The sequence below is a fragment of the Lissotriton helveticus genome, chromosome 8 (assembly GCF_964261635.1).
Source record: "Lissotriton helveticus chromosome 8, aLisHel1.1, whole genome shotgun sequence".
Lineage (NCBI taxonomy): Eukaryota > Metazoa > Chordata > Amphibia > Caudata > Salamandridae > Lissotriton > Lissotriton helveticus.
Window position 1 is genome coordinate 1,607,855,668 of NC_136069.1, and position 27,589 is coordinate 1,607,883,256.

Below are 27,589 nucleotides of genomic sequence, written 5' to 3' on the forward strand. Positions count from 1 at the left end.
TAGAGACAAAGCTAAACAGGGACGTTATAATGGATAGTCTGAAATTGGAAGGGGCACTAAAGATCCCGTGGGTAAGGTACGTCCAAAACTTCATGAGCAATTTAGGCCATTTATAATACTTTACTAACCCAAACACTGTCCAGATGGTCATGTGAAAGGACCTAAAATAGGAGGATCTCCAGCTATTGGATACATTAAGAATGTCGGTAGACATTTTAAAGCCTAGCGTCCACCATATAACCACTTGTTTTTACTAACTTTTAGCATACAACCATGTTTAATATTTGTACCTGGTGGGTACGATAGGCTTTTATTAACTAGATTCAGGCTGGGGACCTTTTCAAAGATTAGTAACCTTTCTAAATATGAACGACTGGGCTTGAGATTTGCGATTGTGTCCTTGTGATGATCATTCAGTTCAATCTACTATCCATGTTGTTTTATTTTGTAAATTTTATAGGGAGTTAAGGAAGCTATGGATTGTTTCAATTTTAAAATCTCGGGATAAGACAATGTCGCCTGGCACTTGCACTATATTGCAGGTTTTGGAGAATGAACATATAGCATGAAGGATATCAATGTTTTTGAAGAAAGAAATGTATCAAAGGAAATGCATTGTAATTTAAGCACTGAGATTAAAGGTGCATTGACATATTTTTAACAAGTCTGACTTTTTAGAATAATTTGCACAAATAATTTTTCTCTCCTTTTATACCTATTTTGTGTAATGAATTGTGTGTTTATGTGCTTTTATGATTGTGGAAAAAAGCAATCGAATAAAGTGTTGATTGACTTGACTTGACTAGTGTATCTTTCAAACATGTTTTAATAACCAATAAGAAACATGCTTCTTCAGGAAAGTAACATGCATCCTATTTTGTATTGCACAATGTTAATGAACAGCCAATCACTTATTAGCTTTTTCAAAAAGAGCATCTTTTCCACCATTTTAGATACCTCTCATTCTACCAACTGACTACCTAAGCTATAGACATCTTTTAATTCCTTCCAGACATCCCTTAAAGATGCTTACAGTATGGATTTCAGAGCACAGCTATGTTTTCTGGTGCAAAAGGTACGCAGAAAGCAGAAGTATTGACAAAGACCTAGGTTTTCAAAATGTGGATATTAAATGAATTGCACAGAGAGGAATAAAGTGGCACCAATTGACACTTTTGATTAAAACCTTTTTGCATCTCCAACCCCCTGACCCCATGATTGTGCACAGTGATGTGATGGCAATGACCTAGGCAAATTGACTGGGGTAGGTCTGGAAATACTAATGAAGGATACCTTTACACAATTGATGTTGCTTTTGCCTCAAACTATCTTTGTATAGTCTAATATATGCCAAAGACAGAAATGGAAGTGGTCAAATAAATTATGTCCACAGTTTGAGAAAGCAAGGATGAATGTCAATAAAGCTGTTACTGTTTACCTCAGAGGCCATATGATGGGGTCCATCTATAACAACAACCTATGTTTTGATATGGATGATATCTACAGAACTGATGGAGTTCACTTTACAGATGAAGAAAAGAGAGGATTTCTCACCAACCTTAAGCTGTGCATCTGTACTTACATGTAGCGCCAACAAAGTCATAATGGAAATAAGGGCTGTTTTTAGAACCACCCTATAACCAACAACAAATCTTTATTTTATTTTTTTTAAACATACATACTTTTTTTATAAACATGCAGCTCCCTTTGCCCAAAAGGAATTCTGCTTTGCTTCATGGAAGCAACAGCAGGTTTCCTGCTATAGCTTCCATGAAAAGAAGCAGATGTTTGTTATGAAAGGGTGGGAGCAGTGCTCCTGCCCTGCCATAGCAAACAGCAGTGAAATGAAATGAAATGAAAAATTGCACTTGTATAGCGCGTAGCTACCCGGAGGCCTCGGCGGTGGGCACCCAGGGACATTTCTTGGCCAGCTCTGGGGGCTGGTCCTTTTCTAGTACCAAGGAGGGCAACTAGAGGGGAGCCGTGCGGCCCCCCTCCCATCTCTGTGCTACCCCGGGGAGGTGGTGGTCCCACGGGGCCAGAGGGTCGCAATGGACCCCCGCACTTAATTGAGGTATGCCCAGTGTAGGTGGCAGTCCCCGGGCAACCTTGGTGGGCAGGACTCCCCCTGTACTATTTTTTATTTTTAAAAAACAGGAAGTTGGCAGTGCCTGAGGCTTGGGGGGGGCCCTAATTTAAAAAGCCTTGGGGAGGTGGTAGTCCCCAGCGATCCAGCGGGCGCTTGTCCCATGCACATTATAAAAAAGTCTGTGGAGGTGGCAGTCCCTGGGGCAGCAGAGAGCCCCCAAATGCCCCTGCACAATATTTAATAATTGTCCCCAGCACCTGGCACACCCGGGGGCATAAAAGAAATGAAGTGCAGGAGACCGCACTTGTTTTATTTTTATTTTTGGCAGGACTCCTGGACCCTACGTGAATTCTGCTGAATTCTTTGTTTAAAAGAGGCTTTTTTGGGCAGATCCACTACAGAGGCCAGATACTAATATTTTTATATATAATTTTTTAAGGAACTACTGAACAGATTTATATGATTTAAAGCAAAGAGTGCACTCTAGACCAGGAGCTACCTATCTGCCAAATTTGGTTCAATTCCGTTCAGCAGTTTGGGCTGTAGCTGCGACAAAAATTCCCTATAGAAATTAACATGGTTTTGGGACCCCCCTTTTTTCCTGGGCCCCGCTTGATAAATCATCCCCAAACTTTAAAGACAGGATCTTACCAGAGCTCCCCGTTAGTTTTGAAAATTTCTCAAAGATTTGTCAAACCACGCCAAAGATATTGGCTAAAGAAAAAAAGTTTTTGGAAAAGAAACAAGGTCCTAACTATAACTACCTATTGGGGAGTGCCCATGCTCCCAGGCTTTTACTGGGTGCCCCCTTCTTCCTAGACCAAGTTAAACATCTGAAGAGCTATGAAGATAGTGAAACACAAGTCAGTGGTTGTTTTTACCCATTTAAGGTTGGTCTGGATTGTATTTACCAATCCAAAGGTTTAATACTGTGCATGGAGTGGTAAACAGCTTTTGTCATTTTACAGCTTGATGTGGTTGACACTGTGCTAATCATATGCTTAAAGTCCTTGCTGTAAAAATGGAAAAATACTTTTTTTCCTTTCTAGCTCAGCATAGGTGGCACTGTGCTAATCCTTTATATAAAAAATCCATATAACTTAATTGAGTTAAGAATGTATGAAGCATCATGCTGGCTCACACCCACTGTTAGTTGTTAAACAAACCAACATTTGTTTCAAAGTCTAAACAGAAAAAAAGAAAAAATATATGCCAAAGAACACATGAAATCACACAAATGTATTTATTACCCATTTGTTTCATGTGAAATTTTTAGTACACGACAGTACAACAAAATTCCAAAATGTGTACAAACAAGAACTATCATTCAAATGATTTTTGACACCAGGGTATAGGGACTGCACTACAGCAGATCTGCAATGTTCCAATATTCTTCAGATAAAATATCTTGAATAGCTATTTTGTAAATCCATTGCATTGGACAAATTGTTGCGATACGTCTTAAAAGCCAGCATGTGTTTCATTGCCTTTATGGACGCTTCTTCAGGGCTGCAAGAAATTAACACAAATCTCATGAGTCATTTTGATTTTTCATTCAGAAACTTTCCTATAGTATAATATCTTACTTTATTTTCCCTCAAGAGAATGTAAATGTAAATGTAAATGTATTGCGACTTATATAGCGCACGTATCACCCGAAGGCATCAAGGCGCTTGCTTAGGGAACCCGTCCTGGTATTCCCCTGTGAGATACCCCGGCAGGGTATCCACAAGGTGAAAGCCAGGCATCCCGCCGCGAGGGGCCATAGTGGAGATTAAGCAAGCTATTGCCCAGAGTCGCAGAGTGTGACCCCGTGAGTCGAGTAGGCCCCGGAGCGAGAATTGTCGAGTCCGTGGAATTTTTGAGCCCGAGACCCGCCGAGGCGGGGAATCGAACCCTGGTCCACGGCCGATCTCAGCTTCCGGGTCTGCCGCCTCTAACCACTGAGCCACGCTTTGAGGGAGAGATTAAAAAAAGCAAAGTCCAATATCTCAGTTTGCAAAATATGACACATCACAAATTTATCAACAACATCTATTATTGGAAAAGTCCCCAAACCATTCCATCTTCTGTAGCTTAAATTCCCATTGGGATTTTAAGAAATCCAACAGCAAGCTTCTTTCCCAGAAATTACTGGTGATGTGGCAAGTCAGACATTAAGCAATATGCAGTCAGTACAGGTATGCAATGCCCAATGGGCTAAAAGGGATTCAGCCACCCCTTCTTGTGTTTTAGTCCGGGCTATGCTGGGCTGCGCTGCAGATGGGGTGCAGTGACAGCCTTCTACAAAGAACTTTGTTGGCCAGCCAGTAACTGAAATAAATTTAATATATCCTGAATGTGGGAACGAGGGGCTATATTGGAACAAAATACTCCAAATGTTTTGTGGGGGTTCAGCCTTCTGGCAAATACATATAAAATTCAAGGTATACACTTTAAATATAAGTTAAAGTAATTGTCATGGAATGTATTATTTTATGCTATAGGCCAGCGCATTTGGTTAATGTGATCTCTGCAAATGGCTGTGTGTTTAACCAGACAGTCACAAACGGTATCCTGTTAAAGGAACAGGGGAATAGGCTATGGGTATTCCACCTCCACTGAAAGCACTATGGCAATTCAAGTCTCTATCTTAATATTATATTCACCTAGAAGTGGGTGAGTCTCAGAAGGCTCAAGCCAGGTGCTCAGCTTGAGCTCCTCCTGGCCCCTCAAGGCCTGAATGAACCGAGATTTCAAGTGTATTTTTCTTTGTAATTGCTTAAGAGAACACTTTAAACTACATGAGCTCAAGATTTGTGCCGTACAAAAACCACTTGACTTTGATGCAATATTACATAATGTTGCTCCATATGTAATAAAAATGTAGATCACATTTAGGGTGCATGTCTAGTGACTTGACTCATAGTTCACTAATCCACCTCGTTCTTGGTACAAAGTAAAATAAAAATAAAAAACATAAAATGCATTGTTGTTTGCAGAGACTTACCATCACATGGTTACATAGTCATGATACTAGACCAATCATTTGTGATGGGGAAACTGATTAGTCTATGAAAGATCCCCAGTCTAAAACGAGTCAACACCATCCTGTCATAACCACCTAAAATGATTTTAAGATTGGCTTCAATATTTCGGTTGAGAATCTGTGTGTCTCAAGGAGCATCTAACAATTTATTTTTAGATTTTTATGGTTCCAGGGTCATCAAAGTGTTCTGGATGCCCAAGTTCTTTTTAACATATTTTAACTATGGGATACTGGAGGCCCATTGTAATTTTAAGCTATCATTTAGAATATCCCGATTAAATCTGGTTGATGGCAAGTGAAGCTGTTGATATTATGTGGCACGGAGTCTCTAACCCGGATATTAGAGTTCACAAACGTTGCCGCTTTTAAAAACTAACACAATGTCCTTCAATATATTATGTTAGTGTCTCCATATATGTGCCGCACGGTGACTGAAGTCCATATTGTATGTGGGGGCTGCCGTAAAAAGTTGGCAAGTGCAGCAGTAGCTTTCATAAATATTTATTTTCTTGCTTGAACAGCCTGGGACCACTTCCCCTTCTGGTCACAAAGAATGCCTTAATAAGAAAACCTCTTGATAAATTCAAACTTATTATTTTCACTTAATATGTCTCTACATTTTGTATTATCTTTCCCACATTTCATGATAAAAGTTTGAGAGATGTTCTCTCTAAGGCACACATTATGCATTAATGTTGAAAAACTAGTCACAAGCCTTGGAATGCCCCAATTGCATTCGCAACATCAAAACAGCGTTGTATGCATACAGTAGGGTGGGTATAGAACACTTATTGATTTGTGGCAGGTCCTGGCACTGATTCGCTATGGCTTGACCTAATTCATTAATATACAATATAAATACAAAATGTGCCAAAAAACATCCTTGCCTTACCCCTATCATATTTTGAACATAGCTGTACACTTCCCACTGGTCCCATAATGAACCCTTGCTTTTCCATCACTATATAGCTGCCTCAAGAAGTGAATAAGTGGGGTTTCCACACCCATATCTTCTAAGATCTTCCATATTTTCCACTTATGATGCAGTCAAAGGCTGCAGTTAAATCTGCTTTTGCCAATATTACCTTCCTGCTTTGCCAGTGTGTACTTTCCCAAAAGGATATTTAAGATTAGTCGCTGCTCGACCATGCCTAGGCCCTGCCGAAACCCCAATTGTAGCTCAGTTATGGTGCCATTGTCTTCAGCCCAATTCTGTAATCTACACCACCTTGACCAAGGAATTTAGAAATGATATCGGTCAATAGCATACAGGGTTTTGACAGTCTCCTTTCTTAAAAATGAGGACCAATGTTGATTCCGACCAAGTTGTTATAAAGCCGGAAGAGCAACATGCTGCTATTACTTGTGTTATCAGAGGGCCCCATAGGGACAAATTTTATTTGTAAAGGTCTACAGGGACTCCGTCAGGGCTGGGAGCTGTCCCATCCAAACTTGCAATTAGGTTACAGTTGACCTCTTCTAAGGTAAAATGTTCATCTATAGGATAGTAATTGGGTGAAGATATCTCATGAAAATATTCTGACGTAACCCTTGATGTCTCATATACATTGTTATTATACCTGTTTGAATAATGGTCTAACTATTGGTCCTCGGTAATAGCTTTCTCTATGGTTGGTATATCTTGAGGGGCCAGAAAAAAGGAATTTACTGACTTCCAAAAGGTTGTATTCTCTTTGGTTAAAGTGGCGTTGTGCACTGCTGCCCATGTTTCTGCTCCTAACACACCTCTGCCTTCTTTCAGTGCACATTTATAATCCCCTGTGCCGTTTTAATTTCTTGTAAATTTTTAGTAGGCTTGTGTAAAACGTGTTTCAGTTTACTATAAGCTTCAGTGCATTTGGCATTGAACCAGCCTTGTTTACTTTTGTAAGATGTGTTGTTCTCCACAAATAAGGCCTTTTTTAACATCTCTAGTGATCTTTGTGAAAGAGTTTAAAATGTCGGCATTGTGGTAGTCTCCTCAATGCAAACTAAAGAGACAGATTTACAGTTTGTTAGTAGTGACCTTGAAAATTCAGTCAAGTCCGCCATAGGCCAGCATGGGGAATGGATATTGGTTTTGTTCAGAACTAAGCCTGATAAATGCCTGTTTGGCAGAAGGATAAAATCAATGGTTGAACATATCCCTCTTCTGTTAAAGGTATGACTGAAGGGGAATGACGGAGAACATAAATCATTGGCGAAACCAAGATGAAGTGAAAAGATAATTTCATTTAAATATTTGCCAAAAGTTGTATGTTCTGTCTCTGCCAATCCAATTGACTCTTCTTACCATTTTAAATTCAGCAAAAAGTACCTCCATTAGCTCTGTTTTCGTACCCAACCAGAACAAGGCTTTATTCCTTGGAGCGTCCGAGGGTTCTAATGCACGGGACGACAATCTAGAAACATTGGCCAAAATAACAGTTTAAGGGGGAGTAGCTGCTGGTGGAAGATCCAGCAAGGACATTTCTGGCTGTTGCCAATTTAAGGATAAAAGAGGCGTAGGCTGATTATTACTTGAATGGGTGGATGTCTGCACCCTAAAATTCTTTCCTTTATTAAAATTCACTGTGTTTGTACTAGGTAAAGTTAGGTCCACTGTGGTCATTGTAAATTCAAAAGGAGGCATATGACCTATCATAATATGGCATTCTTTACAACGTGTCTCTGCAGATAGTGTGTCTTTCTGTGGTACTAACTGAATAGGTCATGAAAAAGTTGTCTCACTGTCTGCGAGCTTTGCTGTATCTGTATGCTTACTTAGTGAATTACCATTATTATTATGCTTTGGAGTTACTGAGCATTTATTTAAGGTCTCTTCAATTAAGGCGAGCTTTGCTGTATCTGTATGCTTACTTAGTGAATTACCATTATTATTATGCTTTGGAGTTACTGAGCATTTATTTAAGGTCTCTTCAATTAAGGCCACTCTTCTGATAAGTTAGTTATGGCATCTCTAATGAATTTATCTAGGTCATCCATTTTATTGTTTATCTTACTGAGTTCGCCCGTCGAGTTATTAGTTTGGGTACTAATAGATTTTCCCCTTACCTCAATTTCTATATGATTATCCTCAGCAATTTTGGGGACTTTCTCTGGATTTCTGTGGCACTTCGATGGTGGTTGGGAATCACATTCCTGACCACTAACATATGATCAGACTCATTTTGGACGCAGCCAGGTTCCTCTTGTCAGTCTTGGCGCGGTCTTTGCCCAGGCATAGCCCATAGATGGCTTAGATGTATTTATGGAGCCCCTTCTCACAGGGCTGTCAAGGGACACGTACTAAGTGTGGTGTGCTCAAGCATGGGTCTGCACTATAGTGCGGGGTGCTTTCTCTCTTTGGTTCTCATGCCTCATGGGATTACACTCTCTTTAGCTAATCAATCCACTTGCAAGGTGCACATAAATGACATGGACCCTTATTAGGGAGTGTACGGAGCAGATTTCATGAAAGAATTCCACAAAGCACAATTGTAAGTGGTAAAGTGTACCGGCACACAAATTTAGTGAGTGTGGAAACTGTACCAGTTTTTATTCACCCCCTGTTTGCGTTAGGGGTGGCTATGGTGGCTCTGTGAGCTAGCTGGTCTCTAACAGGGGCGCATGGACTCAGTTTAAGCACCTCACCCAAAATATGTTGTCCACAAAAGCATAGATCCTATGGATTAGTGGGAATTACATGATAACATGTTGAAATCTGATTGACACTTACTTTTTCAATCTCAGTTGGGATTGGAAGATGCACTAGGAATCAGACCTGAGACTTGCCAGTCACAAATCTCAAAATTATGGATGTTTAACCCACTGAGCTAAATATTCTGAGACACATAAATGTGGGTGGCCTCAAATAAGCATATGTTTTAACGACCCACTGAGGAAACCGAGAGTGTACTTTTGGGTAGTCAGACAGGAGGATTTTTCTGAAGATGAAATGAAAAATATTTTATGAGATCATTGGCATTTCATGAAGGAATTTTCAGAGAAGTGGCAAAAAAGGGCCATTGTCCTATAATAACTTTTGCAAAAACTGGTTCTTCAGTGCTGTGTACTGAAATCTGTAGAAGCTGAATTATAGTTGTCAAATCACTCATCGCCCCCTGTGAAGAGCTTTGTTAGGTACCTATAGACATTGGCACATCTACTAAAATGTTCCTATTTCTATCTTGTCAGATTTGATCAGCATGTTTAAAATGCACAATTTATCAATCTGTTTTCTTGCATTGATCCAAGGATAGCAAAGCCCCATTATTTTAAGCATTAACCTGTCTGCTTCTGTTTCTGGCATTCACTGGAGTTCCTCTTCCTGGGAGCAATGAGCTTTTGCCATGGACACATGTTGAACACACAATCCCAGTATATGGTCTCTTCAGGGCACTTAAGTGTCCCCTCTTTGCACTGTTTCAGAGTCCAAAGTCCTGTTGTCAGTGCCGGTGTCTTCTTTTGCTGCAAAGTCCTGTTGTTGGTGGTGGCGTCATCTTTGTGCCTCTACTCAAATTCAAAGTCAGAACTGATATTCTGGTGTCAAGGGAGCCACTTAACCTCTACGGTGCTCACGACGGCCCCCGGCCCTCCGAAGTCTCTGTATGCGTGTGCTAAGAGACCGTCTGAATCCTGCCCACTTATTAATTTTCCCGCACAGCGGGAGAATTTGAGCAGCACTGAAGGGGTTAAATACTAGTTTAGAGGGCATTCAGTAACCCTGGGCATAGTTTGCGTAGTAGCACGGCGCGTAGCTATGCGAACTGCGCAGTGCACTGTGCAAAATGCTGTTTGCACTGATTGCACAGTGCAGGATGCTTGTCCGCACTGTACAATCAGTACAAACCGCATCTTGCACAGTGCAAGCAGTTGTTTTCTGCCGTTCGAGTAGATTTCTACTCGAGCGGCAGCATTCTCAATGCAAACTGTTAGTTTCTCATCGCGAGCAGTCATGAGCATACGCGACCACTCGCAATGAGAAACCTGACTTCCCCCCATTGAGAATCTCGCCGGAAGGTTTATTTTCCACGCTCTCGAACGGCAACATGATGTTGCTGATTACGTACGAGGAAAAAGTCTTGCCGGGATGTAATTTTGCTCATTCGTGGTCACATAGTGCGAAGTATTGCAAACTTCACAAACTACGCGAGCGTAGCGTATTACTTTGCCCAGGGTTAGCATTAAGGGCATGAGGGCCAGTGGCCAATGGGCTAAAGGTCCCTACGGCTACTGTGCCCCCATGCTAACACCAGCCTGTGCCTGTGCAAAACCTTTTCATCCAGAATCCTCTAAACTAGAGTCTTCCAACATGGCAGAGCCCTTCCTTCGCTTGTACAGACTTCCTAATCTACCCTAAAGGTGAGGTCAGCCTGTGGAGATGTACACCTTTCAAATAACTAATTTTCCCACCTGTCAGGTTAGACAGGGCGGGAACGGCTTTGTCTCATCAAGTAGTCTTTCATATCAAGGACGGTGAAAGACTTTGAGGCTCACCGCCTTGATAGCTCAATCTATTAATTTGCTGTTATTTTGGCTAAAACCATAACAAATAACTATGCAAGATGTCATAGAATAAAATGCAATACAATTTCCAGTTTTAATCCAGCACTTTTGGCACTTGTCATATACTCAGTAAAAGAGTGAAATAAAACAAATAAAGAATTTCAGGTGTTATGAGGCACGTGTAATCTACACATTCAAATTTCAGGCCTTTGGCCTTACGTGCTAAGTTTACAGCAAATAGAAACATACAGACCAAAAACTATAAGATGCAAAATGTCTATATTTAAAATGAGTGGGAACCCCCAAGTCACTCAATACGGAACACAATTTACACCGAGGGGCTAAATCGAAGGCATACTTTTGGTCCATAAATGTAAAGTATAGACTGCAATCCTCTAACACAACCTTTTTCCAGTAAATAACTTGAAGGCAAAAGACCTGATCAATAGTAAAAGTTTGCTTCCTAGTTATGCTTGTAATTCACTCATTCTGCCTGTCCCACCCGCACATCATATAGTGACTGAAAGTGCTCATTCCACACTTCAGCCACTGTATGGTACTCTATGTTAGATCTTCCTTCCTTCCCTATTCCCAAAAGTAACTATATTCCAGAAAGCCCTAGAATGTTTCAATTTAAGGGCCTGGAGAGTTGAATCCCATTTGGCCTGGTCCCATTTTTTTTGCTAATTAATGGTATTCTAGTACATAACTCTCATACTTTGGATCCAACCTCTGTCCTTGGATTCTAATGCTAATATTAGGTCAGTTTTTATGTTTCTACATTGGCCATTGAACCAGGAGTGTATAGTTTGCTTGAGCCCTCATGTCTGCATTTCATCCAAAAACAGGTCCTTCGATAAGTCGTTTAACGCTGAGTGAATCTTAGCCACTGCATCAGTGGGGCTATTTTTACCATCCAACTCAATACATTTACACAAATCTTCCATAGAATTACCCACCACCTCATACAAGTTGCCAATGGAATCAGACGATTTCTGAAATAAGGCTCAATAGATTAGTTGCCGAGATGATGACAAATATAGACCAGCAGCAAACAGGTCCGGACAAATTACTCACCTAGTCACATAATTTAGTGACAGATTCAATGATACTACATTATGATCAATATCACGCCGAGGCAAAACAACAAAATCTAAGACTGAAGGCCATAAGTTGTTGTTGACAAGGACACAGTGAATGAAAGACTGAGACCCTACTTGATTAAATGTAGACTGCCCTTGTCTATCCGACTCGATTCACCCATTGCAGGCCTGTATTGAATCATTCTTTGTGAGAGCATTGATTTGGAGAGCTAGGGTAGATCACTTTTTGATGGGGGTATGTTATGAATACTGGGAAGGCCTATATCCTGTCTCGTCCCCTCGAGTGTCACCCTTTCTAATGCCATGGGGTTCAAATAGATAATTAAAATGGACTCAGATGACTTTCAAGGCAAAAGATAAAAAGATAGATAATAGCTCAACTACTGAAGATTCCCTGCCATTGCTCACATGTCTTGAGTGGACATTGACTAAAGTTATAACTACTGTAGTAGTAAAATTCAACAAACACATAATAGATCAGGTTACCCCTTCTGGACCTACTTAACTGTGCAGCCCAGATGAGTGGTGATCCATATGGTTAAACCCCAGATGGGCTACCCCTCCCATCAGAAATAGTGTGTTTAGTGTAGACAGAAAAGCCAGAGCACCAACATTCTTATTTGGACCACGTTTCTTGAAACAGCATATTGATCAATAAATAATCCCCATTCTCTACAAACCAGCTTTCTTCTTTGAACTGACACATTACAGGAATCAACCTTAATTATGTTTGATGGTACTCGAGTGGCTATAGTGGTCCCATCAGTTTCAACTTCCTGAGTATGCTCCTGAAACATAACCCCTGGGTCTGTCCAAATAGCAATATGCCTTCTGTCAGCTGTCCCCAATTTCCCCCATCTCTATTACCCATCGCTACCCCCCCCTTTGCACCTAAGAGGAAAGACTTTTGGGGCAAAAGATAGGGGACTGGGGCTACTTGACAGCTTTTATCATGCCTGACTGTGTCCGCAATAAAATCTGACCAGACTCTTTTAGAATATTTTTGCTGTTCTATCTCTTTATCGGAGGACTCCCTACTAAGGCATGTCATATTCACATATAAAGTGGAGGATAGGGTACTAACATCTCCATGTGTCCATGCACATACAAGATGGCAATCTACCATCCCGAGACCTTGGAGCCATAATCTCCTGCAAAAAGCCAATCTACTACCTCACATACATCATATTTTATGTACTGGTATTGCAGAAGAGTGGGGCCATACATCTGATGAAGATAGTGGCCCGACTTAGGGGTGGAATTAGGGGTATACCTAGGGGTGGGCTATAAAAATACCTAAGTGGAAGAATCACCACCACTGAGCTCTGATCCTGTGTAGATAAAAAAACGTAATAGCCGACCATTAACCCAATTTGACTTCCTAAAGTTAATAAAAAATACAGTCCCCAGATTTATCTTTGGGACCCTTCCCAATCCAGCTGACTCTATGTTTTAAAATAATATCATCTGCAATGTTGAAAGGGAAATACCTATTTCTTAAGAGCCAGTGTAGACACCTGTTATTTATATCCATTTGGATTACCTCGGTTAGCGTTTAGTCCTGGAACACCAACTAGTATCAAAACATAGGGGCAAGAGGCTGGGGACAAACTAATGAGAGGGTGTTACACATCATCACTGCTACAAGCCCCGTGATAATCTCCCTCAGTCCTCCTGCAAAAACTTCCTGATGGCAAGTGTGCCTTTGTATACACACCAGTAACTGCCTTTGAACCCCCTTCTCTAGTTTAACTAGTACATATTTCCTTGTTACTGGCTATACATAACCCTAGGCAACCACAGCAGTTTGACATTCAACATTCATGTAACCATTTGACTCCCCGCTGCCCTTGATGTTGGCCTTCCCGCACAATTCGATCAATTTGTCAAGGCACTTAACAAGAGGGCACAGTTCTTTACATAAGATATTTTAGACCTTTTCAAAGATGCCCCTTATGGGGATTGCTACCCATGGGGTTGTACATCATCTCTACTGCTGGTTTGGACACATCCAGATGTAATAGCACAACAAGATTTGCATATGCTTTGGGTGTACTTCGTTGTGTGATGTTGAGCAGTCTTCTTTTTCACAGCACACTTGGCAGGCCTGTCTTCCGTTTGAGAAAAAAAATCAGAATCCCTTGCAGACCATCTTTATGAACCTGGACCACCTGATTCTCAGAGTCAAACTCATCAGGATTAGATAGAGAAGCATGGTGGAGACCTCACATTCCACCGAGGGATCATAGGACAGAGACAACGGTCTCTCAGTTAATTTAATTGCTATTGCCACTGCACCTATTGCTCTTTGCAACATCCAATCAATGGAAGTGTCCTTAGAGGATATAAGTAGTGACACAGGCCTCATTTGGCAGTTTCTTTTCCCTATAATGGCACCTAGTCAATTAATTAGTTACTAGGTTGGTTTCACAAATTGAGCCAGAGTGACAGGAGGTGGAGACTAGAGATCAGATATTCCAACTGTGTCCCGCATGATACCCTGAAATATTTGAGAATTAGGGAAACTCACGCTCTGCACCTTTGGATAAAAGGGTGGAGGCCCAGCCTAGTCTCCTCCTGCCATGGACAGACACTGAAGGGCCAGCTCTTGGTCTAGGCATGTTCCGTACCGCGGTAGCCCCAGCAAGTTTTAAAGAGCGCCTCCAGGCATGAACTGGTGGGGTTGGCAGCTCTGCTGCCACAAGAGCACCTGGAACATGAGGTCTGCCCCCCCTTGCGGTGTTGCTGTCTCCTTTCCCCCAGTAAGCAATCCAAGAGGAGGTCAGAGCTGACCACCACCTTGTGCCAACTCTCAAGGGACACTATAACTAAAGGCCTAACGGAGACCTTCCCAGTGGCTACCCTTGACCTCTTAATTTGTTCTGCCTTCACATACTGATCTGGGGCCGCCAACCGGTCCACCATTCTGGTGTGACTGGCACAGGTGTCTCTTAGTCCAATGGCAGGCATTGCATTTACCTGAGTGGAGTTGCTACTCCCACTGTTGTATAGCTCTTACCAATCCTTAGGACCTGCACATTGTTCAGACAACATAATCTAAGGGCTTGGTGTCAAGACTGATTCCAGACACCCCCAGAGGGAGTTTTGGCCTGTAGACAAGTTAGCTCACAGTGCCTCTGTGAGCTCTCCTAACCTACCAGGGAGTGAATAGTTTCTGGCAACTACTGAAAATGACAACCCTAATTCCTCAGGAATTATGGAAACAATACAGAACATTTCCTGAAGTCACTCAAGCTCACTTTTTCTCAGAGAAATATACAAACAATACACAGTGGGCCACCAAATACATCAAACATCGAATCACACCAAACTAGTAATTAGAAATGAAGTTTAAAGAGTAGGAATTTTCATCAAATGGAGACTGACAGAGATGTCAACCAATAAGATATTCTTCATAGCTCACTGTACTCCTGTAATACTCCTGGGGCACTCCTACAAACCATAAAAGGTAAAAAGAAGGAATACTTTTTCAAAACAACATAATTAAGCAAACCTTGTAAATTGATTCAATTACAAAACCACTAGTTTTAAACCTAAAAAATACACTATTTCATGCTACAAACAAGTCTTTAAATATGTTGCCAATTTCTTGTTATTCATGCAGAACAGGAAGTAAAAGCCACATAGACCTCCTGTGATACTAATGTTAGTTCATAGAATATTATTAAGCTGCAATATTAAACCATACTGTTGAAAATGTACTTGAAAATCTATAGACAAAATATACCTTATGGTAACTATGAACATTTGAATTGACTTCATGTTAATAAAAGAAGAAATTCACTGCTAAAAACAAATGGTAAAGTGACAATATTGTTAGGTATACAAAATGTATTTTAAACTATTCAAAAATATACCCTAGAAGAAACTAAGAATTAAAAGGACATTGTTGTTAGGCATATGAAAAAAGAATAATAAAAACCTTGAAATTCACTGAAAAAAACTAAAGCTAAATGGATGGGATAGTTCAGTGACAATGCCAGTCATACCATGATTTTCAAACAAAAAAAACAATGAACTTTCAGTTCTTCTCCAGTTATAGTTCAGCAAGCTAACTATAACTTGCATCTTCACACTGCATTACCGATGACCTCAGATATTACATCACTCATGGCATCACTGCTGACATTCCTGATGACATCATCCATCTTCTTCATTTGAACTTACTTAACAAACCAGTGTAGGTTTAATAAATATAAATAAGAAACATGTTAACCATGCATTATTTGAAGATGTGCTTATATAGAAAGAATTATACCATAGCCCACTAATTTTACCTGAAAGCCTTATTAGGTAGCAAGCAGCTAATTTGCACAGCCTTCACAGTTTGCACTATAACTCACGCCACCACCATGCACTGTGTTGTCATGGATGATGTCATTCCAGATGTTACATTATGTTATCAATGGTGTCATAGAACATGTAATGAGTCATGAAATATATGAAGTGTGTAGTAATACATGGGAAGGGTGCAAGTTATAATTACTTTAGGGCATGAGTTATAGTTACTGAAGGTTACTATAACTGGTGAATCCAGTTGTTTAATTAATTTAAAATGGTATCTTCAATGTCATCTTTAAACTAAATATAATATTGTTTTATGAACATAAAAAAAGTTGTCTATCGGCACAATGTGACAGCAGCAAACCTGGCATAATTCCCAACTTGAACAAATTATATGATTCTAGGTAATTATGTGTTTTAACTCTGCCATGGGCAGTCAACACCAATCTGTTCAACTTAGCACATCTGGGGGCCCTGCATTTAACCCCTATCCACTCCCATTCTGCTAGATATGCCCAACTACCATTTATTTAAAAAAAAAAATGCTGTATCACGGTACACCTGCAGTACCCACCACTCAAACTCAGTACTATAGGAGTGACGTGTGAGTGCGCCATTGTTGATGCAGCCAGTAAAGTGTATCTCAATAAACACATTTTTAGGACATTTCTCTTTCTTCAGTGGAGTGTAATAAGTTACATTTGTGGGAGGCTGTCAAATCTGTTCATAGTTTTCTCAGGTTTCTATACCACTCTAAGAGTGCAGGTGCATCAAAGAGCTCGTCAGACTACCTTTTCAACCAGAAGTCAATCACAAAAGGAGAAGGAGCACACTTGCTGGCATACAAGCATATAAGTTGAATTTAGTTGAAAGTCTATAGTATTAACCAGTGTTGATGCAGCCATTTCTGTGTATCTCTTGACAAGTGTTTCAGTATATTTGTCCTCTTTCAGTAGAGAGTAATAAGTTATGGTTTGGGTCACTAACAAATATGCTTGCAGTCTTCTTAGGTTTCTGAGCCACTCCCAGAGTGCAGGGGTATCCCAGAGCTAGTCAATCCCACAGCTCAACAAGGAGTCAATCATAGAAGGGGTGGAGGTACAATGCCTGACTTATAAACACACTATCTGTCTTGAGGCGGTTAGGTATATGCAGTGTATAATAATACTCACTTAGTAAAAGTCTTTATTTTTTACCATTTATGGTGTAGCCAGTGCTCTGTCTCTCTAGACACCTGCTTCAAGATATTAGTACTTCTCCAGTAGAAAGTTAGAAGTGCAATTTGGGGTGCTGGCATTGCTGGTCACAGTCTTTTAAACGTCTATGTACCACCCCGAGAGCCCAGGACATTCCAGAGCTCACCAGCCCTACAACTCAACAAGGAGACAATTGCAAAAGTGGGATAGAGTATGCTGCCTGGCATACAATGCATGCAGATAAAAGATAAAAGGAATCGCACAGGGACATTTTCCAGTCACACAAACAAAGCAATGATCTGCATAAAATTGGGTCAGGAAGTTATGGATACAGAATGTCAGCCTATAACATAAGAGCTTACAGAGTTTGCTCAAGTTGTGCAAAGGCAAAAAAAAAAGCTGAGAAATTTTAGAGCATATAATTATCTTTAGGATCAGGTTAAGAAATCACTAGAGCAAAAGCTACTCCTTTGTTAGCCATTTAGCTTGCATGCCCTACAATATAATGGTGCAATCAATAAAAAGGAAACTAAAATAACAGAACTATTCAACAATGATAGAATCCTTCAGACCACCGCTGAGATTTTAATGCTTATGTCTATCAATATTGGGAAGGGAGAGGTCATTAACATGTTGTCATACAAAGTTAGGGGGGAAATTTCTCACCTGTTACAGAGTTTATTCTGATTGGGCTGTAGCAGCATACATACGAGTACAACTTGCTAAAAACATGCAGTCAGGTTCTGTTTTTAGAGCCAAGGATCAAGCATCACTGGGGTCATATAGCGCCTGACTCACAAACTGTACTTTTGAAAAACTTCACACTTTTCAGTAAGTTTATCACTTTTCGCCATTCACAAACTGAAATTTTGTAGTAACCTACACTTATGAATAACATACTCACAAACAAACAAACTCTTTTGTAGTAAGTCCAGCACTACAGATATTCAACCACTGGTATTGCAACACCCTCCCATTGAACATAATGAAAGTAAGGACTTAAAATAAAAACGGATAGAAAATTGTTTTAAAATAAATTAACTTATTTAAAATAGTTAAAAATATAAATAAACATAAATGAATGCTAAAAGTATATACACATAATATATGAGTTTACATAATTATGAACTAGTTGAATAGCATATTTTTTATAGTAAACATAATATAACTGTATTTATTTACAATAATCAAATTATTTTAAATATTTTTATGCATCAATTTAAATACAATTAAATGCAAAAAAATTCTTTAGCCGCAAATTTAATTGTGTATTTAAACTTCAGGAGAATATATTTTTTATTTAAGCTAATATATTTCAAATAGTTAAAAATTCAAAAGAAATGGAATTGCCAATCACTGGTTGGCAAAGTATAATGCCGGGCTTACTACTGTTTTTAAGTAGTAATTACAATCTCCGAAAAAGTGTAATCATTCATAAAAAATTGACTGAAGCTGTTTTGTTTCTATTATCCATGCTTTGCTTGCTCAACAAGTTGGGATCAACTACACCACAATCACCACTGTGAAATTTTGATGGCATTTTTGCACCAATAATAATTTGTTACTGACAATGACTCAATAGTGTATTTCCGTGGAAAACAATGTTTCATGAAAATAAAAAAGGGGAAAACTCCTGTTTAAATATTAATAAGTACTCCAGGGTAGACTTTGGAGCCCACAAGGGGCCTCATGTAGGTAAATAGTATTTACAGATTCGTAAATACAGAATTTTACCGATTCGGTATTTACGAATCGGTAAATGCTATGTAGCTAAAAAGTCCTTAAAAATTACCGAATCGTTAAGATTCGGTATTTACCGAATCGATATTTACCGATTCGGTAATTGCCATTCATTCCGAATTACCATGTAAATGGGGAATAACATTGAAGGGTGGCAGGGTGTCACTTTGACACCCTGTTTCACCCTTCAATTGTTTATGTCTGCAAAAAGCACTGAAGACAATTTGCATTAAATTGCTTTTTGTTTTTTCTTTATTTACCACCAACAAGTAGTTGGTGGTAAATAACGAATCCTAACATGGGATAAGCACTCATTTAAGTGCTTCCTACATTAGCAATTCGGTAATTTACCGAATCGGTATTTAAGAAATCGGTAATTTACCGATTCCTTAAATTACCGATTCGGTAAATTACCATATCCTTAATTTCGGCCCCCTACATAAGAAAAGCACATTACCGGTCAGTCCGTTACCGAATGGTAATGAGCCTCCTACATCTTGCCCAAGGCAGGGTACGTATCATGTAAATGTGAGACATGGAAAATTGTAATGCTACTATGTCACTACAGGCCTCAAAATCCATTTTCACTGTGGCATGCCTTGGCTGTCTTATAAGGAAAATTGGAGTACAGATTAAATCTGTTATCCCTAATTTGAGACCAGTTAGAACAATTATGAAACCTCTATTCCTTCTATGTATTAAATGCATAATTGAATGGTGGAGTCAGACTCTAAATAAACATTTTTAAAAAGTTACTTTTAGAAAGTTTTTATTAGAAAGTAAAAAAATGTCATGCCTTTTAGAAAGTTCATTTTTTCATGCATGAATCTCCTGGAGGCTAACTTGTATTACCGTCCCTCATAGGATGACCAGTTTGGGCTAATTACCTTTAAAGGTGCCTGCTCTGTCACAAACAAATGTCATGTTACAACTGGAGACAACCAGTCACGTATCCGTTGTCAGGTTGGCACTAATCACATCACAAGGAGAGCTACACACAAAACTGGGTTTGAGTGACCACATCTCTGGGCGGACTGCAGGTTCTGCACAAGGGAAGAAGTTATTCCTCATCTTGGATTTTGGCTATAAGGTATACTGTGGAATTATTGCAAAAGCGGTTAAGATTCCCTCTAAGAACGTTAATTGATAATGGAGCTTTAAAAGGTCACCTTCACTCAATTGTTTGTGCCAGGCATAAAAAAGGTATCTTAAGTATCCTTCTACAGAACACTTTCTGGACAGACCTGTGGAAGGACAGAAGAAGGACTACAACTTCATTTGAAACATATGTGTTGACCCAAGGAGTTAAACCTTCTCCCACTTGAGCACAGGATAAAGAGGTGGACTCCAATGGTTAGTTGACTGAGTTTGTGTATGGCAGCAGGGTTACACCAAGCTCCAAGAGGCCTTTACCCTGAAGTGCCCATCTGACCAATAGCAACTAGACTTGAACTGGACCTTGCATGTGGCCTCTGATGAACTGATGCTTAACCATAAAGTGCTGTTTATGAGTTCCTGGGCCTCTTAGTTGTATCTAAATGTACTTCTCTTAATATCAAAGAACAACTGGGACTTAACATATTTGGGAATTTATGAGGAAGTTGGTTATTATTTCAGCTGGAAGATGTCCACCACAAATAATAACTACTCTTGTTAGATCAAGTAAATGTTTCAGTAATTTAAACCTGAGATCAGCCCCTGGTAGTTATGGCATTAGAGGCTTAACTTAAGAAATAGTATAGAGCATTCAGAAGCACAAAAACAAAAATAGAAAACACAAAACAATAAAAAATATACTGAAGAATATTTTAATGAACAATATAGCACCAAACTCCAAAAATCCAACAATAGGAAATGCAGACATGATTTTTAAATGTAGAAAAAAAGTAGTGCCAAAAGAATTAAGTTCCAACGGTGGTCATCTATTTGAGCTTGATTGGTATAAGGTTATTTTTCAGATTAACTACGATGGAAAGTGAATTAGATGCGAGGACCAGGTTCATCCTGCTGCAAGCTTACCTCACAATGTTGATAACCTTCAATAGGAACAGGCAGTCAACTGGAGTAAAGAGGTGGAGCCTGATGGCAGCAGACATTTTCATTAGAATGGAACCACAGTGAAACCATTGGTTTCAAGTGGGAAAGGTCCAGAGGGAGAAGTTCAAGTTTTCACCACCATGAGTGCTTTTGCAATAATAGGCTGTGGGTTGGAGATGAAGAGGGCTAAGCATTGACAGATTTTGGCATTGAGAGTAGGGGCTCTGACCTCGGCCAGGGACTCACTCCTTCCCCACGTAGCTCCGGTTTGCCGTCCTGTGCCTCTGCCCAGGCTGGTAGGGGTTTAAGCCTAGGTTTGCCTCCTGTTGTACTTTCTTTAACTTTTTGCCCACATTGTTTGTTTTTGCCTTGTCTTACATTGTGTGTTTGTTTTTGTGCATTGTTCTGTGCCTGTTGTTGTTTTATCACACTGTGCCCTATTTTCCATTTGTCGCCATTCAGCCTCTATTGTTTCCTGCTCCTGCCTCCCAACTGCACCTTCCTCCCACCTCCCACATAAAGTGCCGGCTGCTGTGTGGCTGTGCAGCGGTCGCTCTTCTGGCACACTGAAGGCACGCCAAAGGCAAGCCCGTCTGCGCCCGTTTGTGACCAGATCATGATCCGACCCGACCCCGACCAGCGCCAAGAACCCTGGACCTCCACATCACCAGTGCGACCCAGCGGCACTCCAAGCACTCAAACCAGGACACAACAACAACTTCAAGCCAGCATCACCAGCTGACACCCACAGACCCTTCAGCCATCACTGCTGTGGCAAACTTTCAGCACTGTTCAGCACAACCCACCTACAAGAACGCACCTGAGCTGTAGACCCTGCAATGCATCCTCCTTAATGTCCGCTCACTCCACAAACACGCCACCGAAATCTGGGTCCTCCTTGATAGCACCACTCCGGACAAAGCATTCTTCACCCAAACCTGGACCAACGACATCTCGGGTCCAGAGATCGCCATCGCCATGCCTCATGGATACAAGATCTCCAGGAAGGAACGCCCCACCAGCTCAGGAGAAGGAATCACCATCGTCTACAAATCCACCCTCCACCTGTGCACACTCCCCAATGAGATCACAGACCTGATGGATCACCGCCACTTCAAGATACTGACTACTCCTACCACCACCCTCAGGGGAACCCTCATATACTGACCCCCTGGACCCCGCAGACCTTCCACTGACTCCATCATGTACATCATCTTCTGGCATGCCATCACATCCACCAACTACACCCTGCTGGGAGACCTCAACTTCCACCTCAACAACCAATGAGACCCCAACACTGTTCACAGATCATGACAGTACCCATTCACTCAGTGGGACACACCCTCGACCCCCTCTACACCACAGGAAACTCCATCACTTTAAGCCAAAACACTGAACTCCCGTGGACAGGCCATTGTTGCATCGACTTCACCTTTAGAACACCCACCATATACAGACACCAGGACCGACTCCCACGAAGAAACTGGACCAAAATCACTGACGACGAGCTCAACTCTCCACTCAGCAACTCCACCCGGACCACCGCAGTAAACAATGCCCCCAACACTGCTGTCCAAACTCTACACAGATGGATCACTGACAGTAACAACACCATAGCCCCCCTCAAGAAGAACAACAACGCACACACCAAGAAGGCAGATGGTTCACCCCCGAACTCCGCGAGTCAAGGCACACCTGTTGCCGCCTTGAGAAGACCTGGAGGAACTCCAAATTCACAGACGCCCACAAAAACTTCAAAGCCGCCACCACCGCCCACCATCAGCTCATCAGGAACACGAGGAAAGCTTAATTTGAAGACAGAATTTCCACACACGCACACAACAGCAAAGAACTCTTCAACATCATCATCAAGGAGTTCGCCCAATCCACCAGCAAGTCGACTGACATTCCCCCCTCACAATACCTCTGCAACAAACTCAGCACAACCTTCCACCTCAAAATCAAGAACATCTATGACAACTTCGACAAAAAGCCACCCAACACATATAACCTCCACAAGCCACCCCTGACACCCCAAAACCGATGATTGACAGCACAGCCCTCACCACCGAAGACACACTGAAGGCGATGCAGTCATAATCCTCCAGAGCTCCCACGGACCCCTGCCCCCACCACATCTTCAATAGAGCCTCCAACACAATTGCATCCATGCTTCGCCACACCATCAGCTGATCCCTGGCGAATGCCTACTTCCCTGATGACTAGAAACACACTGATATCAACCATCTCCTGAAGAAGCCCTCGGCGGACCCCCAAACCTCAAAAACTACAGACCCATCTCCCTACACCCATTGCCAGCTAAGGTCATTGAGAAAGCCGTCAACAGCCAACTCGCCACCTTCATCAAAGGGCATAACATCCTCGACCCATCACAATCCGGCTTCAGGAAAAACCACAGCACAGAAACTGCCCTCCTTGCCACAACAAATAACATCTGCTCCCGAATGGACAAAGGAGAAACAGTAGCCCTCATCCTCCTCGACCTCTCAGCGGCCTTCGACACGGTATCCCACTGCATACCTATATGCAGACTCCACATCGCAGGTATCCGGGACAAGGTCCTGGAATGGATCTACTCTTTCCTCTCTAGCAGAGCACAGCGAATCAGACTCACCCTTTCCTCTTAGACCCTACATCAACTACTTGTCATACTCCTGTTTCCTCATCCGACGGAAGACCTTCAAATGGATCACATCCCCATCAAACACAGGAAAAAATGTCACCCGCGCCCTCATCACCAGCAGACTTGACTACGGCATCGCACTCTATGCCAGAATAAACAATAAACAAAAACCTCACCTGTAAGCTATAAAATATCCAGAACGCTGCCGCAAGACTGGTCCTCAACCTACCACGACACTGCCACATTTCGCAACACCTGCACACTCCACTGACTCCCCGTTGAGGCTAAAATCACCTTCAAGATCCTCACCCATGCACACAAAGCCCTCCACAACACCGGACCAGCATACCTCAACAGTCGAATCAACTTCCACGCACCCCAAAGAATTCTACGATCAGCCCAGCTTGCCTACCCCTTAGTTTCCCGCGCCAGAAAGACTAGAGCAGAAGGCCACTCGTTTTCCTCACACTCAGAGCATGGAACGCCCTACCTCTCCACCTCAGGCAGATAACATCACTCTCCATCTTCATGAGCAACCTCAAAACCTGGCTCTTCGAAAGACCTTGATGAACTGGATGCTGCACCTCCCCCCAGTGCCTTTAGACCCTTACAGGCGAGTAGTTGCATTTAATAAACCCAGATTGATTGATTGGACATTAGAAAGTAGTAAGAGTGATGCTGGAGTCGAAACTTGAGCAATACTCTCTTGTTGGATCAGCTTTGCAAGTTAGCCCTTCTTTCCTGATGGTTCTCCAGGTAAAAAGTTTGCAAAATGTTTCTGTCTCCCACACTTTCCTAGGATGTTAGTGGGAGTACACTTTGACACAGACAAGGGTCTCACTACCACAGCTCTGGGAGCTATTTCACATCTCATCTAGGAGCTATTCCGCTCCAAGATGATGGTTGAAGTTTATGAAAATGGGATTCTGAAAGCTAAAGGCAGTAACAGGTACCTTTCTAAAATTACCAATTCTAAAGTACTTATTAGAAATCTGACCTAACTCTTTTTTGTTTCTATCTCGCCCCTCTTTCGACAGGTATGAACCCTAACCACCCTTTTGGGAGCCCCCCCCGGATGTCTTCTTGGACGCTCAGGCGATGCCCCAGATGTCCACCTCCTCAGCAAACTTTAAGGGGTCAGTCAGCTTGTTAACTACCCGATATTGGTGGAGCCCTGTAAAACAAGTATTGAGTATGTGCTGCCTCAGAATCAGGTTGTACAGCAGCCTGGTTTAGTTGCCCCGCAAGCTCTAATGATATTTCTCATGGTTCAGTCCAAATTTTGAAAGAAGGATGGCCTTCATGGAGGGATACTTGGTCCGGTAATCTACCTGTATCTCTCATCACTGTAGGCATGTATTTCCACATAATACCGCAGTACTCCTTTGGGACTTTGTGAACCAAGAAAACTATCTCATACTCAGAACACTGCTTATTAATATCATCTCCCAACACATAGTAGGGCATCATCTCCTTGGGTATTGGACCCTCGCTTCTGTAGTTGTCACTGCAGGTATGCTGCCACTATCGTTGCTGGACTTAGGGAACTGCTTTGCTTTTATTTCCAGATCCTTCAGTCACCTCTCTTGTGCCAGAGGATCTCTCAGTCTTCCTCCGCCTGCTTCTAGCTTCACCTTGGCCAGCTGCAGTTGAAGCTCCCTCTCTGCTTTCCTGTCCTCTAGCTCCATTAGGGTCAGGCCCCTCTCAGACATGCTGCTGCCTGCTCCTTCCAGGCATCCTGGAAATCTGCTGGGTTTGGTAAGGGCTCTCCTTGCAGCTCAGAACACTATACTAGTCCACCATCCCCTGAACATTGCATGTGCTCCCTCTTCCTCCTGGTTGTCCTTACCATCATCATCTCTGGAGGTGGACTGCTACCTCTGCACCTCCTCAAAGTCTCTGAGATCTACCGAGAGATTCAGTTTGTTAGCCCTCAGACAGTTAACATTCAGACCTTTTTGCTTGCAGAGCTCCAGCAGCCCTGCCCTTCTGAGGGTATGAACTTTGCACAGCTCCATCTCCCTGGCACAAAGTGGAAGGTAGGATACTTATATTTAGAAAAGAGGGAAAAATCCAATGACAAACTAGAAAGATTTTAAATAAAGATCAACTCTGGTGTCAAATTACTTACCTGAGACTTTTGTTGAAAGCAAGTACTGCACAAACACAAGTCCTGATACACACCGCTGAACATCAATGTGAGACATTGGGTTGTTGGTTGACTGGGGTGTGAGCCCTGGCTAGGCAACAAACACAATCATGCCTAGGTAATCCACCCACTCCCACAGAAATAATAAAAAGCCTAGGATTGTGGTAAAAAACAGACCGCTGCATGGTGACACAGGCCAAGAAGGGTGCTGCAACCTGCTTTTGACAACTGAGAACCATTCAGAAAATCCTGGATAGAGTTCCCATAAAGCTAAGGAAGACAGTGGCCCATTTCCTGGTCACATCTTGATTAGACTATGGAAACTCACTGTTCTTGGGGGCACCAAAATATGCCACGCACAGACTGCAAGTAATTAAAGATGCAGCCACTAGGCTGCTATGCAACGTTCCCACATGGGAATCAGTGAAAAAGCACGGAGTGGGTGTCCATTGGCTTCAAATAGAAGCAAGAACACAACGTAAATCTTAATTATTACCCACAGTGCGCGCAATAACAAAGGCCTGGAAAAAATAAGGAAACTAATATCTCCTTACATTCTAAATAGGCTTCTATGCTCCAGTAAAGAGGAACGACTAATACAAACAAAGGTCAGAAGGGAGAGATGGGGAGGAAGATCTTTCTCCCATCTGGCTCCCAAACTCTGGAATTCCCTGCCATTGAAATAGAGATGGATAGACAGGGAGCTACAGTTTCGAAAAGAGATCAAGACATGACTGTTCAAGCAAAATCTCTAAATGATGGTCACCCTACTCAGTTTCTGACCACGCAGCGCTGGGAAGCCTCAGGGCAGCTATGTGCTCTATAAATCCTATAATAATAATAATAATCCCTTGCAGGGTGAACAACAAAAAGTCACTAAATTAACCTGTGCTTAACCCTGTGTAGATTAGCACAAAATGCAGTCAATTGTGTAAATTATTATCAATAATGAAGCACACAAAAAGTATTAACATAAAGCCACATCATAAGGAAATTCAAAACTAATTTTGAAAATTAGAGTGCCTTTTAACATAGTATTTGACCAAAATAATTCAATCAATTCAACCAAAGCTATATTTTATTTTACGTTTTAGTGAATCTAGCACCTAAAAGATCAAAGCACCATCCGGGACATCAGGTCACATAAGACCTGGTCAAAGTTGAAAGTTAAGGCTTACTGTGATGGAGTGTGGTTTGGATGCAAGAAGTAAACTGCGCAAGGTCAGCAGTTACCTCCGGACATAGAAAAGGTCTTGACGAAAAATGTCTGAAAAGGTAGTTGTTTAGTGGGGCAAGGCTGTAAGAGAGTCCACGGAGGGACTGTGGTTGTCGAATGGCCGTTGACTTAGTTATCAAAATGAAAGTCGATAACCTCCAACTGGCTGAAGCACAGGGCTATAGCCGAAGACAATTCCGCAAGGTCGGATACATCTTTGGCGAAAGACCACTGAAGCAGATTTGATGCCGCAGGGAAGAACGTAGCAGGAGAAGCTGCAAAGTCAATCAGACCAGTGATGCACCTCAGGCGGATAAGAGAGCAGCTTCTACTGCTTCTCAGAACACTTTTTGGTCACATTTTGTCGAATTCCTCAGCATTGGAAATTGGCCATCTGGGCACCTTTGGCACCACGACCAAGGGTCCAAAACTGGTGGGGGTTGCTTACCCGCTCAGGCTGGGTCCAGGTGCGGTTTCAAGATAGGAGCCTTTTATGTCCCTTTTCCCCTGAACAGGAGACTAGCAAACAAGACCTTGGAGTCACTTGCGGTAGTCCTATATGCAGGTAACGAAGATGCAGGGCTTATTCCCAGGG

General features: G+C 41.7%; 1 long non-coding RNA gene across 1 annotated transcript in view; it reads right to left on the reverse strand.

Moving 5' to 3' along the window:
• Window positions 1–3,313: 3,313 nt before the first annotated feature.
• The window catches only part of LOC144772085 (uncharacterized), a 44,561-nt gene continuing 20,285 nt past the window's right edge, over window positions 3,314–27,589 (reverse strand). Inside the window, exon 4 of the long non-coding RNA XR_013599639.1 lies at window positions 3,314–3,598. This is a non-coding gene — a long non-coding RNA (uncharacterized LOC144772085). The remainder of the gene's footprint in view (window positions 3,599–27,589) is intronic.